General features: G+C 42.0%; 1 long non-coding RNA gene across 1 annotated transcript in view; it reads right to left on the reverse strand.

Annotated features, from left to right (window-relative positions):
* Positions 1–3,133: 3,133 nt before the first annotated feature.
* Positions 3,134–18,583, reverse strand: part of LOC309534511 — a 300,714-nt gene continuing 285,264 nt past the window's right edge. Inside the window, exon 2 of the long non-coding RNA XR_014220766.1 lies at positions 3,134–4,503. This is a non-coding gene — a long non-coding RNA (uncharacterized lncRNA). The remainder of the gene's footprint in view (positions 4,504–18,583) is intronic.

Here is an 18,583-nt window from a genome sequence, read left to right on the forward strand (position 1 = left end):
CCTGATTTAGTTTGCAAATTGAGCATATAGGAGGACCTTGCTGTGGCCCTGGCCCCTGACTCTGAGGTTGTGGCACTCATCTCGCTTTAGTGGCTGAGGGAGCCAGCGTTTGTCTGCAGACAGCTTCCGAGTCATGTGGCCAGCATGACAAAGCCGCTTCTGGCAAACCAGAGCAGCACATGGAAACGCCATTTACCTTCCTGCCGGAGAGGTACCTATTTATCTACTTGCACTTGACGTGCTTTCAAACTGCTAGGTTGGCAGGGGCAGGGACCGAACAACGGGAGCTCACCCCGTCGTGGAGATATGAACCACGGACCTTCTGATTGGCAAGCCCTAGGCCCTGTGGTTTAGACCACAGCACCATCTGTGTCCCAGTCCACCCTAACCTTATACCATAACACTAAACCCTACCCCCAACCTGACCCTAACTCCTAAACTGTAGGACACCCCCTTACCCTCTAACCCACAGATACTTCTTGCACCTTTAGGGTTAGGGTTGGGTTTGAGTTAGGGTTAGGGCCAGGGTTAGGGTAACGATTACAATCAGGGTTAGGGTTAAGTTAAGAGTTAGGTTTAAATTAGAATTAGGGTTAAGGTTAGGTTTAGGTTTAGGGTTAAATTAGGCTTAGGTTTAGGCTTAAGTTTGGGTTAAGGTTTGGGTTACGGTTAAGGTTCGGGATAGGGTTGGGTTTAAGTTAACATTAGGGTTGGAGTTAGGGTTAAGTGAGTGCTAGGGTGAGGGTTAGGTTTGAGTTAGGGTGAGCATTAAGGTTAAGGTTTGGGATAGGGTTGGGTTTGAGTAAGAGAAGAACAGCAGCAGGAGCAATATAATTATATTATTTATACTCCACCCGTCTGGCTGCTTTTCCCAAGTGACTTGTGGCCACTTTCAATAAAAGGTAAAAACATGAGCGAATGCTCATGAATGCTCATGAATTTAGAAACTCTCAATTCCCATATAATTCCCAAAGAAGACCTGGGAATTGTAGCTCTGAGCTTCTTTACAGAGGGTTGGACTAGATGACCCTTGGGTTCCCTTCCATCTCTACCATTCTAGGATGCTCCCTGTCTCTCTCTATCTCGCTCACTCACTCACACACTCACTCCTCCTTTTCATGGCAGTTTCACCTTTTTCTGCACTCCTAGCTCGGAAGGGCTGAAAAGACTGCGCTGTCACCATGTTGGACGAGAGCAGGGGTACCGGAAGGAGGTGCCACGGGAGGAGAGGCATGAGGACAGGAAGGGGAGGGAACCGGGCGGAAGAGGCTGTGCTGCCGCCATGTTGGGCGAGGGCAGGGATACCGGAAGGAGGTGTCACGGGAGGAGAGGCAAGAGGACAGGAAGGGGAGGGAACCGGGCGGAAGAGGCTGTGCTGCCGCCATGTTGGGCGAGGGCAGGGATACCGGAAGGAGGTGTCACGGGAGGAGAGGCAAGAGGACAGGAAGGGGAGGGAACCGGGCGGAAGAGGCTGTGCTGCCGCTATGTTGGGCGAGGGCAGGGGTACCGGAAGGAGGTGCCGCAGGAGAGGCAAGAGGACAGGAAGGGGAGGGAAGCGGGCGGAAGAGGTTGTGCTGCCGCCATGTTGGGCGAGGTTAGGCTTACCGGAAGGAGGTGCCACTGGAGGAGAGGTAAGAGGACAGGAAGGGGAGGGAAACGGGCGGAAGAGGCGCTGCGACGTTGGGCCAGCAGAGACGTGCCGAGCCAGGCTGGCCCTCTCTCTTTCTCCCGCCCACTCTCTCTCGACCCCGCTCTCCCCAGGGGGCAGCCCCGCCCCCTGCCCTCACCTGCCTTTCTCCCCCAGTGGCCTTCCTCTCGTGCCCCTTGGCGGATGGGCTGCGGAAGCCAAACGGAGCCTCTCGTGGGCGAGGAACTGCAGCTTGCTGCCCCTGCCCCACGCGCGACCACAGCAGAACACGAAGGTGGGGGCCGGCCTTCTCCCTCGCAGGAGAGAGCGACTCTGCGCATCTATATATGCTACACAGGAAGCATTGATAGAGCATTCAAAAAATATGATGTCATGCCTACCCATGGAAGTGACACAGTCCAGAATCAGGCTACCTGCACCTACCACCTCACTCTGTCTGGCTCATCTTTTGTGTTCCATTCTAGTAAGAAATTGTACATTTTTTAAAGTAATTTGGTCCTACTTTCTAGTATATCAATTTGAAATTTTGATATATTTTTTTTATCATCTGTCAGAGCTGCTTCCAGATCCTAGCTCACAGAGGATCACGCTAGCCAGCAATCACTTTGTAAAAGTCTTTATTGAGTTACAGTTTCCATTCTCCAGCTGCTGCGTGCAACTCTACGTCTTATGGGTCAGACCAGCGAAGCTCCGTCTGAGTCTCCGCCCCTTGTGCACCAATATCCTAGCCTTACTCCACCTTTTCCACCTGACTGTTCTTCTCTGGGTCCCTCTGCCCCCCTGGGTCTCTTCCTTCCTGGATTCTTCTGACGCCGACCCCCCGGACCCTCCTGCCTCCTTGCGCCGGGCTTTAGGACCTGGCTCCCTTTCCGGGCTGCTTACTGCGCCACCTTCCTGTGCATTTGAACTTGGCGCGCGTGCCCAACCTTCCACTTTCCGTCTGACCGTTTCTTCGCTCCCCGATGGAGGTGTGGCCACTCCTGACTCGTGCCCTCCCTCCTGTTGTGAGCTGCCAGCGCTTGATACCTGACGCCCTTCCTCTCCCCTGCGTTGGTGACGCTGGTCCCGATTTCCAACTGCTCCCCTCTGAGCTCCCTCTGGCCCTTTACTCCTGGGGTGTTCCCCTAGGCTCCCCCCTTGCCCTGGCCACTGGTGCTCCTTTCTGTGAATCTTCTGATTCACTGGAAAGACTCGGAGATCTCGGATCGTCGTCATCACTCATCCTTTCTTCTGCCTCCTCCCCCTCGCTCTCTGTTTCCTCCCTTGCCCTTGCCTCTGCTCCTGAACCCCTGACATCATTGAATCCTAATTTTTTATCATCCTTAAACACATCGTTCCCTTGATGGTATTGCAGCCATCCTGTTTCCATCCTTTCTCTGTTTTCATCAGAATCTCCTCATATATGGCTCCCCTCCCCTCCATGTTCAATTTCTTTACTGCTAACATTTCAACTGTGAGACCCACCACGGTGTTTTCCTTTCTTTCTTTTTTTTATTTTTTTTACTGAACTTGATTTATTTATTCACTTGTGACAGAAAAAAATAATTCTCTCTTCTCCCAGTATTTGTTATACAAGTGGAAATGTAAGTTGTGTTCAACTTCAGTGTTTTCCCTGGAGGGTATCTCTTTTGCTAACTTGCCAATTTTGTGTGTTTTCTTCGTTCCCAGCACAGCTCCAGTTTCAAGAGCAGATGACTCTTATTTTGCCTTTTCCTCTGCTCTTGTTGCAGCCTCTTCACGCCACTTGGCTTTCTTTGCTAAGTTCCAGCTTGTGAGGGATTCATGGCGTTCAACAGCCCTTTTATCAGAGGCAGTCACAGCAAAGCAAGCCATGATTATTACATAATGTAACAGGCCTTTACTCGGGCTTTGTTCCTTGCAGCATCCAGCATCTCTGGCCTGCAAAAGAAATTGGGTTGGAACCAATTAGAGTAGTGTTTTTCAACAACCTTCGGTGTTTTCCTTTCTAACAGATTCTTGTTTCTATCCCATACCTCATACAAGGCACTCCGTATCACATGGTTTATAAATCCTCTGTGCACTTTCACTTTAGCATACCAGAGATAGGAGTGCCACCCATATCTGTTATTGTATGCCTCCAAATCTAACAGGTCTGTGTTTTCTAAAATTATCCAATATTTTATCCAACATAAGCAAGCCACTTCATGGTAAAGTTTTAAATCAGGTACCGAAAAAACCACCTATTTCCTTTCTATCCGTCAGTATTTTAAATGTAATCCTTGGTTTTCTCCCTTGTCATATACGGTAAAACGTGAGAGAACCTTCTGCCATTCTCTGAATTGTCCTATGCCTCTAATTATAGGAATCGTTTGAAATAAAATAACATCTTTGGTAATATGTTCATTTTAATCGCTGACATTCTTCCACTTATTGACAGCTTTAGTCTATCCCATATTTCCAAGTCTCTTTTAATCTCTTTCTACACTGGTTGATAATTGTCATTGAACAAATTTATATTCTTTGCCGTCATCCAAAGTATCTGACTTTCTTAACCACCTTGATTCCACTTTCTTGTTCCAATATTTCTAACTCGTTCTATTCTATATTTTTAATCACCATTTTCGACTTTGTCTTATTCAGTTTGAATCCTGCCAGTTGCTAAAATTTCTCAATTTCTTCCATTGCTTTTTTGACACTCTTTTGGGGTTCTAGAGTTAATACTCTTAAATTAAGCATAATTTTTTTGGCACCTATTTTAACTCCTTTTACCTCTGATGTTTCTCTCATACAATTTTCTAATACCTCTAATACCATTATAAATAATGGTGGAGACAGTGGGCACCCCTGTCTGGTTTCCTTTGTGATGTCAAATGATTCTGTCAATACATTATTCACTATTAACTTTTGCTCTCTGTTCTGAATAGATTGCCTCAATTCCTCTCAGAAAAGAGCCACTTACCCATCATCCCCATACTTTTCTTCATAAATAACCAAGACAGGTTGTCAAATGCTTTTTCAGCGTCAATACACATTAATATAGCTGATTTATTATTTCTAACCTCTAAGTATTCCAGAATATTAACAATGTGTCTTACATTATCTTTTAGTTGTCTGCCTGGTAAAAAACCTACTTGGTCTTTATGGATCAGTTCATTTAATATTATTTTTAATCTGTTCTCCATAATGTCCACAATTAATTTATAATCATTGTTTAACAGTGATATTGGTCTGAAATTACTAACGTTCAAATAATCTGTATCCTGTTTAGGGATCAGCGTTATATAAGCCTCTTTCCAGGAATTTGGTATCTTTCCTCCTTGTAGAATTGAGTTCATCACCTCACAGAGTACCAATATCAGCTGTTCATTAAGAGTTTTGTAATACTTTGATTCCCCTTCATGGATCACTACCTTGCCATGGCGAAGGGGCTTGAATAACTCAGATAAGCTATGAACTGTGCCAAGCAGGGAACTCAAGATGGACAGGTCATAGTGGAGAGTTTTGACCAAATGTGATCCACCTGGAGCAGGAACCGGCAAGCCACTCCAGTATCCCTGCCAAGAAAACTCCATGGACAAAGACAACAGGCATATAAAAGTTATGACGCTGGAAGATGAGCCCCTCAGGTCGGAAGGCGTCCAACATGCTGCTGAGGAAGAGCGGAGGACAAGTAGATTCAGAGCTGATGAAGCAGCTGGGCCAAAGCCAAAAGGTCGCTCAGTTGCAGATATGCCTGGAAGCGAAAGGAAAGTCCAATGCTGTAAAGAAAAATATTGCATAGGAACCTGGAATGTAAGAACCATGAACCTAGGTAAGTTGGATGTGGTCAAAAATGAGATGGCAAGAATAAATATTGACATCATGGGCATCAGTGAACTAAAATGGATGGGAATGGGCGAATTCAGTTCGGATGACCATCATATCTACTACAGTGGTACCTCGCAAGACGAATGCCTCGCAAGACGAAAAACGCGCAAGACGAAAGAGTTTTCTGTTTTTTGAGTCGTTCCGCAAGACGAATTTCCCTATGGGCTTGCTTCGCAAGACGAAACGTCTTGTGAGTTCTTGCGAGTTTGTTTCCTTTTTCTTAAAGCCGCTAAGCCGCTAATAGCCGTGCTTCGCAAGACGAAAAAACCGCAAGACGAAGAGACTCGCGAAACGGATTAATTTCGTCTTGCGAGGCACCACTGTACTGTGGCAGGAATCCCGTAAAAGAAATGGAGTGGCCCTCATAGTCAACAAAAGAGTGGCGAGAGCTGTACTGGGATGCAATCTCAAAAATGATAGAATGATCTCGATACAAATCCAAGGCAGACTTTTTAACATCACAGTAATCCAAGTTTGTGCACCAACTACTGGAGCTGAAGAAACTGAAATTGACCAATTCTATGAAGACTTACAACACCTTATAGAAGTGACACCAAAGAAGGATGTTCTTTTCATCATAGGGGATTGGAATGTTAAAGTAGGGAATCAAGAGATAAAAGGAACAACTGGCAAGTTTGGCTTTGGAGTTCAAAACAAAGCAGGGCAAAGGTTAATAAGAGTTCTGCCAAGAGAACAAGCTGGTCATCACAAACACTCTTTTCCAACAACACAAGAGACGACTCTACACATGGACATCAACAGATGGGCAGCATCGAAATCAGATTGATTATATTCTCTGCAGCCAAAGATGGAGAAGCTCTTTTGTATGTCAGCAAAAACAAAACCTGGAGCTGACTGTGGCTCAGATCATCAGCTTCTTATAGCAAAATTCAAGCTTAAAGTAGGAAAAACCACTGGGCCGGTAAGATATAATCTAAATCAAATCCCTTATGAATACACAGTGGAAGTGAGGAACCGGTTTAAAGATTTAGATTTGGTGGACAGAGTGCCTGAAGAACTATGTGCCATCCCAATGAAAAGGAAATGCAAGAAAGCAAAGTGGCTGTCCAACAAGGCCTTACAAATTGCGGGGGAGAGAAGGCAAGCAAAATGCGAGGGAGATAGTGAAAGATACAGGAAATTGAATGCAGATTTCCCAAAAATAGCAAGGAGAGACAAGAAGGCCTTCTTAAACGAGCAATGCAAAGAAATAGAGGAAAACAATAGAATGGGAAAAACCAGATGTCAGAGGCTTTATGCTGTCAAGCTGGCATAGATAAAACTCCGGGCTCACGGCCAGTTCCAATCTATTTGATTTATTGACAAAGTTCAAAAGTACATCTCCAGCGTTTCAATTTACGTCCGACCCTTAGGGCACAGTTGCCGCGTCTACTTCCCCCCCCCCCTTTTCTTTACCCAGCATGCATGTCTGCAGAAACCCCTCCCCTGACTTCCTCTGTGTACAGAATGACTTGTTCCCGGCTCATCCTCCCTCCCTCCCTGTGTCAGACTCGCTGTCAGACGACAGGCTGCTAATGATCTCTTTAGGCTCTCTATAAGTGCTGGTTTCTGTTCTTGAATCTTTCCCGTTTGCCTCTCCCTGACACCAGAGATCTGTTCAAGAAAATTGGAGATATGAAAGGAACATTTCGTACAAAGATTACCATAATAAAGGACAAAAGTGGTAAGGACCTAACAGAAGCAGACGACATCAAGAAGAGGTGGCAATAACACACAGAGGAATTATACCAGAAAGATATGGATGTCTCGTACACCCCAGGTAGTGTGGTTGCTGACCTTGAGCCAGACATCCTAGAGAGTGAAGTCAAATGGGCCTTAGAAAGCACTGCAAATAACAAGGCCAGTGGAAGTGATGATATTCATAGAATCATAGAGTTGGAAGAGACCACAAGGGCCATCGAGTCCAACCCCCTGCCAAGCAGGAAACACCATCAGAGCACTCCTGACATATGGTTGTCAAGCCTCTGCTTAAAGACCTCCAAAGAAGGAGACTCCACCACACTCCTTGGCAGCAAATTCCACTGTTGAACAGCTCTTACTGTCAGGAAGTTCTTCCTAATGTTTAGGTGGAATCTTCTTTCTTGCAGTTTGGATCCATTGCTCCGTGTCCGCTTCTCTGGAGCAGCAGAAAACAACCTTTCTCCCTCCTCTATGTGACATCCTTTTATATATTTGAACATGGCTATCATATCACCCCTTAACCTCCTCTTCTCCAGGCTAAACATGCCCAGCTCCCTTAGCCGTTCCTCATAAGGCATCGTTTCCAGGCCTTTGACCATTTTGGTTGCCCTCCTCTGGACACATTCCAGTTTGTCAGTGTCCTTCTTGAACTGTGGTGCCCAGAACTGGGCACAGTACTCCAGGTGAGGTCTGACCAGAGCAGAATACAGTGGCACTATTACTTCCCTTGATCTAGATGCTATACTCCTATTGATGCAGCCCAGAATTGCATTGGCTTTTTTAGCTGCCGTGTCACACTGTTGGCTCATGTCAAGTTTGTGGTCAACCAAGACTCCTAGATCCTTTTCACATGTACTGCTCTCAAGCCAGGTGCCACCCATCTTGTATTTGTGCCTCTCATTTTTTTTTGCCCAAGTGCAATCCTGTCCTCTGGGGTGTTAGCCACCCCTCCCAGTTTGGTGTCATCTGCAAATTTGATCAGGATGCCCTTGAGTCCATCATCCAAGTCGTTGATAAAGATGTTGAAAAACCTGACAGGCTGTTGAGATGTGTGAGGAAGCTATCTAGTTTTTCTTTCCCGTGTGGCCAAATTACAAAGGTGTCGTCAACATATCTGAGCCAAAGTTTGGGTTTGTGTTCTGACTTGTCTAAAGCATTGGTTTCAAAGTGTTCCATGTACAAATTTGCGATGACCGGTGAGACTTTGGCTCAGATATGTTGATGACACCTTTGTAATTTGGCCACACGGGAAAGAAAAACTAGATAGCTTCCTCACACATCTCAACAGCCTACACCCCAAAATACAATTCACTATGGAAATAGAAGACAACAACCAACTCCCCTTTCTTGACGTCCTAATCTACAAAAAACCTGATGGCTCCCTAGGACACACTATCTACCGAAAAAAAACACACACCAACCGCTACTTACATGCACAATCACACCACCACCCTGCACAAATAAACTCCGTAGCCAAGACTCTCATCTCCAGAACCAAACGCCTGGCTGACAAAGACCACTTGACAACTGAGTTACAGAATCTCTCAAATGTGTTAATCGCCAATGGATACCAGAAAAACAGGGTTACGAAGCTAATCCAAAAAGAAACACCCCCCAAAAACCAAGACACAGAAGAAAACAATGGCATGGCCCTCCTTCCTTATATCAAGGGCACTACAGACAAAATCAGCAAAATCCTCCATAAACACAATATCAAAACAGCCTTCTGCACCAACCAAAAAATAGCCAATATCCTCAGAAACCCAAAAGACAAAATCCAGCTGGAAAACCAAGGGGTCTATGAAATACCCTGCAAAGTCTGCCCAGCCACGTACATTGGACAAACAAACAGACGAATAAATGCACGTATCGCAGAACACAAGAATGCCGTCAAAAAAGAAGAAAAAACTTCCTCTCTTTTCCAACACATGAAAGAAACAGGACACGAAATTAATTTTGCAGATTCCAAATTGCTCTTTAACATGGAACATCACCACAAGAGAATAATCATGGAAGCCATCGAGATAGAGAAACACCCTCACAACATGAACAAGCGTGACGACACGTCCCGCCTGCCAGACATCTGGAAATTAGCCCTCCCCACAAAAACCGACACCAGAACCAGAGGCACACAGAACGCCGTCACCAATCAACCACACCAGACCCAAACCCAGACCCTCTCCACAGACATATTACAGACTCCATCCAGTAACCAAACTATAGTGGCACCTCCGGATGCTGCACCCCCCTGCAATCCCTACACAGATCTGGCTGGCACAAGGCACAAAACCATAGCTCGCCCCTATACACGAAGCCAAGCCAGAGCACAACTAAATGCAGCACAGCCATCTTCTCAGAAAAACTCTTCACAAGCTCAAGAGGTCAAGACACGAAAGCTTTAGCAACTAATCTACACTTAATGACCCACCCAGTGATATTCAGAATATCACTCATGAAATCACCCAAGATATCCCTCAAGTAATTAAGGAACAAAAGAAGAAAAGGCACACTAATCTAGGAACTTCCTCTCTGCCCAGAACGTTGGAGGCTATACACCACACCCCTCAACAGTATTTATAGGAACTCAAACACCAGACTCTGCTCTGTTCCAGTAACAAGAAGCCGAAAGCACCAGCCTGAAGATGACGAGTGAGACCTCGTCGAAACGTCGCACAGACACCCCGACTCTTACACGGGAAGACACCCGAAGACACCAAAACCTGCATTCCTGTACCCGTGAAAATCTACGAAAGCATATATATATATATATATATATATATATATATATATATATATATAAAATGATATTTATTAAAGTTTCAAAAAAGGTTACAAAAATAAGAGAGAGAGAAATAAAAAAATACAAAATACAGAAAAATAAAAACAGTTAAAAACAAATCAATCTTTCCATGTCTTGTCTTTCATTTACTTGTTTCCCTGACCTCCTCACACCTCCCTTTTTTGTATTCCAGTTCAGTTAGTTAATTCAGCAAATCCTTTCCCTCTTTGTTTTTATCCTAATCCTTTAACTTAATAAATTGTAACTTTGGATTCTCACCTGTTAACAAACTATTTTTACATACTCCTTTGTAACATTGCTTCTAAAACCACTTAACTTCATTCTGACATCATTCTAACATTCATTAATTTTGCAGTATTTCTGTAAATAGTCTTTAAATTTCTTCCAATCTTCTTCCACCGATTCTTCTTCCTGGTCTCGGATTCTGCCAGTCATTTCTGCCAGTTCCATGTAGTCAATCACCTTCATCTGCCATTCTTCCAGGGTGTGATAGCGACAGGCTTCGAGAAAGCTAGGACTACAATTCACCAGCGTATCTGGGACGTAGAATTACAGTGCCACATGAGCGAAATGATCAAACATCCAGCAATAAGGGACCATGGGAGAGGTTTCTCTCCAGCTAACTATGTGTCAGGTCTTCAGGTACCCAAACACAGACAGTCTTTTACCCTCGCCAGATTCAACGTTCTCCCTTCTGCCTTACTTCAGGGCAGATTTGAGGGTAAACCATACACAGCACGGGTCTGCCCTTGTGGCTCGTTGGAAGTTGAAACTGCTTCACATGTACTATTACATTGTCGTCTTTATGAGGATATACATTTGACTTTTATTACACCTGTTTTGCAAAAGTCCAGGAAAGAATCAGAACACCATAGTTTAAAACTACTTCTAGGGGACAAGAATCCCAAGACTACATTAAATGTAGCCAAATTCTGTGCATCTGCAATTAATCGCAGGAAGCAAGTGGTATCCCATAATGACCAAACCCCTAAATGTAAATTACAGGGAGCACGCTAATAATTAATTTTAATTTTTTATATGTAAATCCTTGTTATATTCATATTGTCCTCTGTATTTCTGATTTTTTTATGATCTGTGATATTGTGTGTGTTGATGCTGGTCTGTGACCGTATTAATAAATTCATTCATTCATTCATTCATTCTTCCAGGGTGGGTAGATCTTGTGTCTTCCAGTACTTTGCAATAAGTATTCTTGCTGCTGTTGTAGCATATCTAAAGAAAGTTCTATCCTTCTTTGGCACCAATTGGCCAACCATGCCCAGGAGAAAGGCCTCTGGTTTCTTCAGAAAGGTATATTTAAATACCTTTTTCATTTCATTATAGATCATCTCCCAGAAAGCCTTAATCCTTGGGCACATCCACCAAAGGTGAAAGAATGTGCCTTCAGTTTCTTTACATTTCCAACATTTATTATCGGGCAAAGGATAGATTTTTGCAAGCTTGACTGGTGTCATGTACCACCTGTATATCATTTTCATAATATTCTCTCTTAAGGCATTACATGCCGTAAACTTCATACCTGTAGTCCATAACTGTTCCCAGTCAGCAAACATAATATTATGTCCAACATCCTGTGCCCATTTAATCATTTCACCGTTTCATCCTGAGTATTCAATTTCAACAGCAAGTTATACATCTTTGACAGGATCTTGGTTTTGGGTTCTAACAGTTCTGTTTCCAATTTTGATTTTTCTACCTGGAAGCCAATTTTCTTGTCCAAATTATATGCCTCCATTATCTGATAATAATGAAGCCAATCTTGCACTTTATTTTTTAGTTTTTCAAAACTCTGCAATTTCAATCTGTCTCCCTCTTGTTCCAAAATTTCCCAATATTTCGGCCATTTGGCCTCCATATTGAGCTTTTTCTGTGCCTTCGCTTCCATTGGTGACAACCACCTTGGGGTTTTATTTTCAAGGAGGTCCTTGTATCTTATCCAGACATTAAACAATGCTTTCCTGACAATATTATTTTTAAATGCTTTATGTGCTTTGACCTCATCATACCATAAATATGCATGCCATCCAAATACATTATTAAAGCCTTCTAAATCCAAAATGTCTGTGTTTTCAAGAAGCAGCCATTCTTTCAGCCAGCAAAAAGCTGCTGATTCATAATAAAGTTTAAGGTCTGGCAGGGCAAATCCACCTCTTTCCTTTGCATCTGTTAGTATTTTAAATTTTATTCTAGGCTTCTTGCCCTGCCAGACAAATCTAGGAATATCTTTCTGCCACTTCTTGAAGCAATCCATTTTATCCAAAATTTGCAATGTTTGAAACAGAAATAACATTCTAGGCAATACATTCATTTTTATCGCAGCAATACGGCCTAGCAGTGAAAGCTTCAAATTTGACCAGATTTCTAGATCTTTTTTCACTTCAGTCGACAGGGAGGCAATTATAAACCCATTGTAGTAGTATTTTTTGAGAACAGTTGCAAAGGTTGCTGTCCAAAAATAGAAAAAGCCTATTGTATTGTATTGTATTGTACTGTATTGTACTGTACTGTATTGTATTGGTGCTAATTTCAGTTATGCACACATCTACTTAAAAAAATCTATCTGCACGAAAAAAGTGTATCTGGGGTTTTTTTTAGAGACAAGCATCACTTAACTCTGGAGATCAGTAGGGATGTATTGTTGGTACTTGGGGACAAGCTGTTCCTTTAAGTAGAAAAGCCAAACGGATTAGAATAATCTGGATGTCACAAATGAGCAACATCCTGCCTCATATCAGAAACCTAGTTAATTTGTTCCAAATTTATATTTGGCTTTAACAGCAAATGCTAGTTTTACACAGTCAAATTTATTTGTCAAGAACTGCAGCAAGATTAATTAATCCTGCTACCCTTGTGTTTGGAGCTGAACTTCTGCGAAAGCCTTGATCATTGTTAATGTGAAAGAACATGTCTCATCTTAAGGGACATTTGAAGAAGAAATTATAGTGCTAAATAATGTTTTCAAAGGACAGCTTTTAAAGGCTTTATTTGAAAACAATTATTGAAACACTTCCCTAATCCAAATAGCTCAGGAAAGATGCACCATTTGTCTCAACAAAGAAGCATTGCCAGTGGGGGAGTTAAATGTCTTGGCTGACTATTAAAGCAATAGGTTATTAAAAACAACACTAATGTGTTGTGATCCTAAAAATATTAACCAAGGTGATTTTTTTTTTTAAGGCACAGGGGTTCATGTATTAGGAAAAGCAGTAAGGAGCCTTTTGATTTATTACATTTATGTTCCATCCTTCTGCCAAGGAATCCTTAATACAGAGTGGGGCTGATATATTATTCTTTCATTCCATCCCCATCTCTGAGCAGTGGAAGATTGCAGGGTTTCCAGGCATTTACTCAGGGTTTGTGTTTCCTTTTGGAATGAGGCACAGTGGAGGCTGTGGTGTATTTAGGATATATGGTTTATTTACACATATATACAACCTGAGCCTATGATGGAGCATTAACTCCTCCCCCCCAAGAGTCCTTTTTTCTCTGATTGCTACAACCTTGGATTCAAGCAGAGATCTGGCATAGCTCCTTCTCTCACTTGCTGCTTTTTCCTAGGTCACATCATTGCTCCTCAACTCTCTACTTTATCTCTTGAGGGGTGGGCCCCACCGTTTGCTGTCTTGCACTGAGCACCTTAATCTCCCTTAATGGCTAAGGTCAAGATCCTCACTTCACCAGGAAGCTTCCAAATCTACAATTCTATTATTCTGTTTCTTCACCTGTGGATGTGAGAGTTTTCCAAGTATTAGAGGCTTGGAAACTCTGTGTGCAGAAGGGATGATCACCAAAAACTTTAAGAGAAAGAAGTCAGAGAGACACCGAACTTAGGGGTTCAGTTGGAGGCCTTTGACAAGCAGCGAGAGCAGCAGGAAGGTGGCAGGTGGGGAAATGATGGATCCCTGGAGAACTGAGGGCTGTTGCCCCATGGAGAAAACACTTAATCATTGAGTTTAAACTCAATGGACTCTGGAGAAGAAAACTGAAGAACAAAAGAAAGCAAAAATTATTATTAATGGAGAGTTTGGAGAAGAAATCAACATCTTTAAAGGTACAAGACAAGGATGCCCCCTATCCCCAATGTTATTTATAATAGTATTAGAGGTTCTATTAAAGAAAATAAGGCAGGACAACCAAATAAGAGGAATAGCAGTTGGTGAAAAAAGATATAAGTTAAGAGCCTTTGCAGACGATGTTATGATCACAACAGAAAATCCCCTACAATGTACACCTAGAATATTGGAATGCATAAACGAATATGGCAGATTAGCAGGATTCAAATTAAACTATGGGAAAACCAAAATACTAGTGAAAAATATGGAAGAAAAAGATAAAGTGAAATTACAAGAAATTACAGGATTGGAAATTAAAAAGAAAATAAGGTATCTTGGAATAAATTTAACAACAAATACTATAGACTTAAGTAATGAGAACTATGGGAAAACATGGAATGAAATAAAAAATGACTTGCAAGTATGGGGAAAATTAAATCTTTCCTTACTAGGGAAAATATCGGTAATAAAGATGAACATATTACCAAGGATGATGTTTTTATTTCAAAGTATCCCAATACTAGGAGGAGATAAATGTTTTAATAACTGGAAAAGAGATTTGGCTAAATTCATATGGTCAGGAAAAAAACCAAGAATAAAACACAAAATAATGATAGATAAGAAGGAGAGAGGAGGATTTGGTCTCCCAGATATGGAGTTATATCACGATGCGGTGGGTCTGACCTGGCTAAAAGAATGGATCAAATTAGATGACTCGGATGTATTGGATTTAGAAGGAGTAGAGACGAGATTTGGATGGCATGCCTATTTAATAGATGAAAAAGTGAGAGTACATAAAGGCTTCCTAGGGCATATAATCAGAAAATCTATATATAAAATATTGGAGAAATACAAAAGACTTTTAGAACCGAAAACTCCCTGGTGGGCATCGCCGGCAGAAATTGTCGCAGTGAAAAAATTAAATATGAAAGAAAATTGGGCTACCTATAAAACTGTATTAAAGGAAGAAAACGGGGAATTGGAATTAAAGGACTACACAGAAATTAAAGCTCATATTAGTGATTGGTTTCAATATATTCAAATTAAGTATAGATTAGCAAAAGACAAAAAGTTAGGATTTGAAAAAGAAATATCAAAATTCGATAAATATTTAATACAAGAAAAATCAAAAAATATATCTAAATTGTATAATCTGATTTTAGAGTGGGAAACAAAGGGTGAACTGGTTAAAGCATCAATGATTAAATGGGCGCAAGACATTGGGAAAAACATTATGTTTGAACAATGGGAAAAATTGTGGAAAGAAGATATGAAATTCACCATGTGTTATATACTGAAAGAAAATTACCTTAAAATGCAACATAGATGGTATTTAACACCTGAAAGAATAGCAAAAATGAATAATAACTGTAGCGATATCTGCTGGCGATGCAACACGGGAAAAGGTACTATGATACATATATGGTGGAATTGTTTAAACATCAAACAATTTTGGGAAATAATATATAATGAAATGAAAAAAATGTTTAGATACTCATTTAGGAAAACACCAGAAGGTTTTCTATTGGGAATAGTACCAGGAAGCGTAAAGGAAGAAGATAAGACCTTATATTTATACGCAACAGTAGCAGCAAGGCTATTGATTGCGAAAAACTGGAAAAGTGGTATAATACCGACAAAAACAGAGTGGCTTGCCAAATTATTGGAGTATTACAATATATCCAAAACAATGGAAGAAATTGGGAGGATTTCAAAAGAAAAGATAGATAGGGACTGGAAAGTGTTTAAAAGATACTTGCAAAATCATATCGAAAAATCAGAACTCCTATTAGAATAAACAAGTTCTGTTTCAAATACTGAAATATCAAATAAGATGGAAAACAACGTGTAATAGAAAAAGAAGTATGAAATTAGGGTAAAGGTGTGTGAAAGAAAGTAATAGAAGTGGAAAGATATTGTAACTGAGTAGATTGGAAGTCAACACAAAGGTGGGGTGAAGGGTCGGTGGATGGTGATGGGGAAAGGAACTATTTGTGGGATTGAGTGTAAGTATATTTGAATATTTTTAAAGATTGTATGAAATGTATGTTTGTATGCTTGTATATGTGTATTAATGATAAAAAATAATAAAATTTATTTTTAAAAAAAAGAAAGTGCTGTGACCAGCTTTTTAAAGGTATGTTCAAACCTTTTGTAGAAAGGACAGCATATCTGGCATCCTGGCTGACATATGATTCAACCTGTGGCTTATGCACCACCAGCTGAAAACAGACCTGGTCCCTTGGTGAAGGGTTGAGGGTCTTCATGCTGCTAGTATGATTTCTAGGACATTAGAAGGAAGCTTTAGCAACTGGCTCTGGTCCGGATCCAAGCCAATCTGGATCTGGAAGTGTCAATAGACACTGATGGAAAAGATTCCATAGAAGTGGAAGATGGTATGGAGGAGATTCTGCAAGCTGGATCAGTTCTGAAAACCAAGGATTTGAGTCCTTTCCATCCTGATTGATCTACATCACCACTCTGTCCAACAACAGGAATGGAGGAAATGCAGAGAGACCTCTGGGCCAATGGGCTGTCAGGGCATCAGCTGGTCCAGATACATAGCAAAATCCTAGAAATAAAAAAGGAGAAAAAACCATCACCCGATGACCTCGGCTGCAACGGGACTGGGATCCAGCGAAGCTTGGAGGGAACCCAAGGGAGGAGGGAGACAGTGCTCCTGAAGGTAGGAGTCTATCAATTAATGAAGATGATCATCCAAATGTCATAGACCAAATGGAGCAAACAGCACGCGGACCTAGTGGTGGGAGGAAAAAATCCTTAAATAAGAGACACGGGGGAATGATTAATGGACTTCAATGTCTGTACACTAATGCGCAAAGCATGGGAAATAAACAAGATGAGCTTGAGCTCTTGGCACAGCAAACTAAATATGACATAATAGGCATCACTGAAACCTGGTGGGATAAGTCCCACGATTGGAATGTAATAATGGGGGGATACAATCTATTTCAGAGAAACAGACCAGACAAGAAAGGAGGAGGAGTGGTGTTATATGTCAGGGATGTGTATACCTGTGAAGAGATCCAAGATTTAGATCCTCAAAGCCAAAGTGAGAGCATTTGGGTCAAAATTAAGGGAGAGAAGAATAACAGAGACCTCATTGTGGGAGTTTACTATAGATCCCCAAGCCAAACGGAGGACATAGATGATGCCTTCCTGGAACAGATGGCCAAGCATGCAAAAGGAAGGGAGATAGTAGTAATGGGGGACTTCAATTACCCGGATATTTGTTGGACGTCAAACTCAGCCAAGAGCATAAGGTCAAACAGATTCCTCACTGGCCTTGCAGACAACTTCATTGTCCAGAAAGTGGGAGAAGCAACAAGAGGAACAGCCATTTTAGATCTGGTCCTAACCAATGTTGATGACCTGGTTAGTGGGGTAGAAGTGGGAGGATCATTAGGCGCGAGTGATCATGCTCTTCTGAAGTTTACTATACAGCGGAAAGGAGCAGCCAAGCATACTAGGACTCAATTTCTTGACTTTAAGAAAGCCGACTTCATAAAACTTAGGGACGTGCTGGGTGAGATCCCATGGACAGTAATACTAAAAGGAAAGGGAGTTCATGATGGCTGGGAGTTTGTTAAGAGGGAGATACTAGAAGCACAACGTCAGGCAATACCAATGAGACGGAAACATGGAAGGTGCCTAAAGAAGCCAGGGTGGCTATCTAAAGAACTTTTAACTGAATTAAGATCAAAAAAGGATGTGTACAAAAAATGGAAAAGGGGGGAAACCACCAAAGAGGAATTCAAACAAATAGCCAGCACGTGTAGACACAAAGTCAGAAAAGCTAAAGCACAGAATGAACTCAGGCTTGCTAGAGAGGTTAAAAGCAACAAAAAAGGCTTTTATGGGTATGTTCGTAGCAAAAGGAAGAACAAAGAAACAATGGGGTCACTCAGAGGAGAAGATGGTGAAATGCAAACAGGGGACACAGAAAGGGCTGAACTACTCAATGCCTTCTTTGCCTCAGTCTTCTCCGATAAAGAAAACAATGCCCGACCTGAAGAATTTGGAGCAAATGATTCAGCAAAGGAAACACAGCCCAGAATAACTAAGGAGATAGTACAAGAATATTTGGCTAGTTTAGATGTATTCAAGTCTCCAGGGCCAGATGAACTGCATCCAAGAGTATTAAAAGAACTGGCAGATGTGATCTCAGAACCACTGGCAGTCATCTTTGAGAATTCCTGGAGAACAGGCGAAGTCCCGGCAGACTGGAGGAGGGCAAATGTTGTCCCTATTTTCAAAAAGGGGAAAAGAGAGGACCCAAATAATTACCGCCCAGTCAGTCTGACATCGATAGCAGGGAAGATTCTGGAGCAGATCATTAAGCAAACAGTCTGTGAGCACCTAGAAAGGAATGCTGTGATCACCAATAGTCAGCATGGATTTCTGAAAAATAAGTCATGTCAGACTAACCTGATCTCGTTTTTTGACAGAATTACAAGCCTGGTAGATGAAGGGAACGCAGTGGATGTAGCCTACCTTGATTTCAGCAAGGCA

This window comes from Podarcis vaucheri, assembly GCF_965113315.1.
Source record: "Podarcis vaucheri genome assembly, chromosome: 6".
In the NCBI taxonomy this organism is placed as follows: domain Eukaryota; kingdom Metazoa; phylum Chordata; class Lepidosauria; order Squamata; family Lacertidae; genus Podarcis; species Podarcis vaucheri.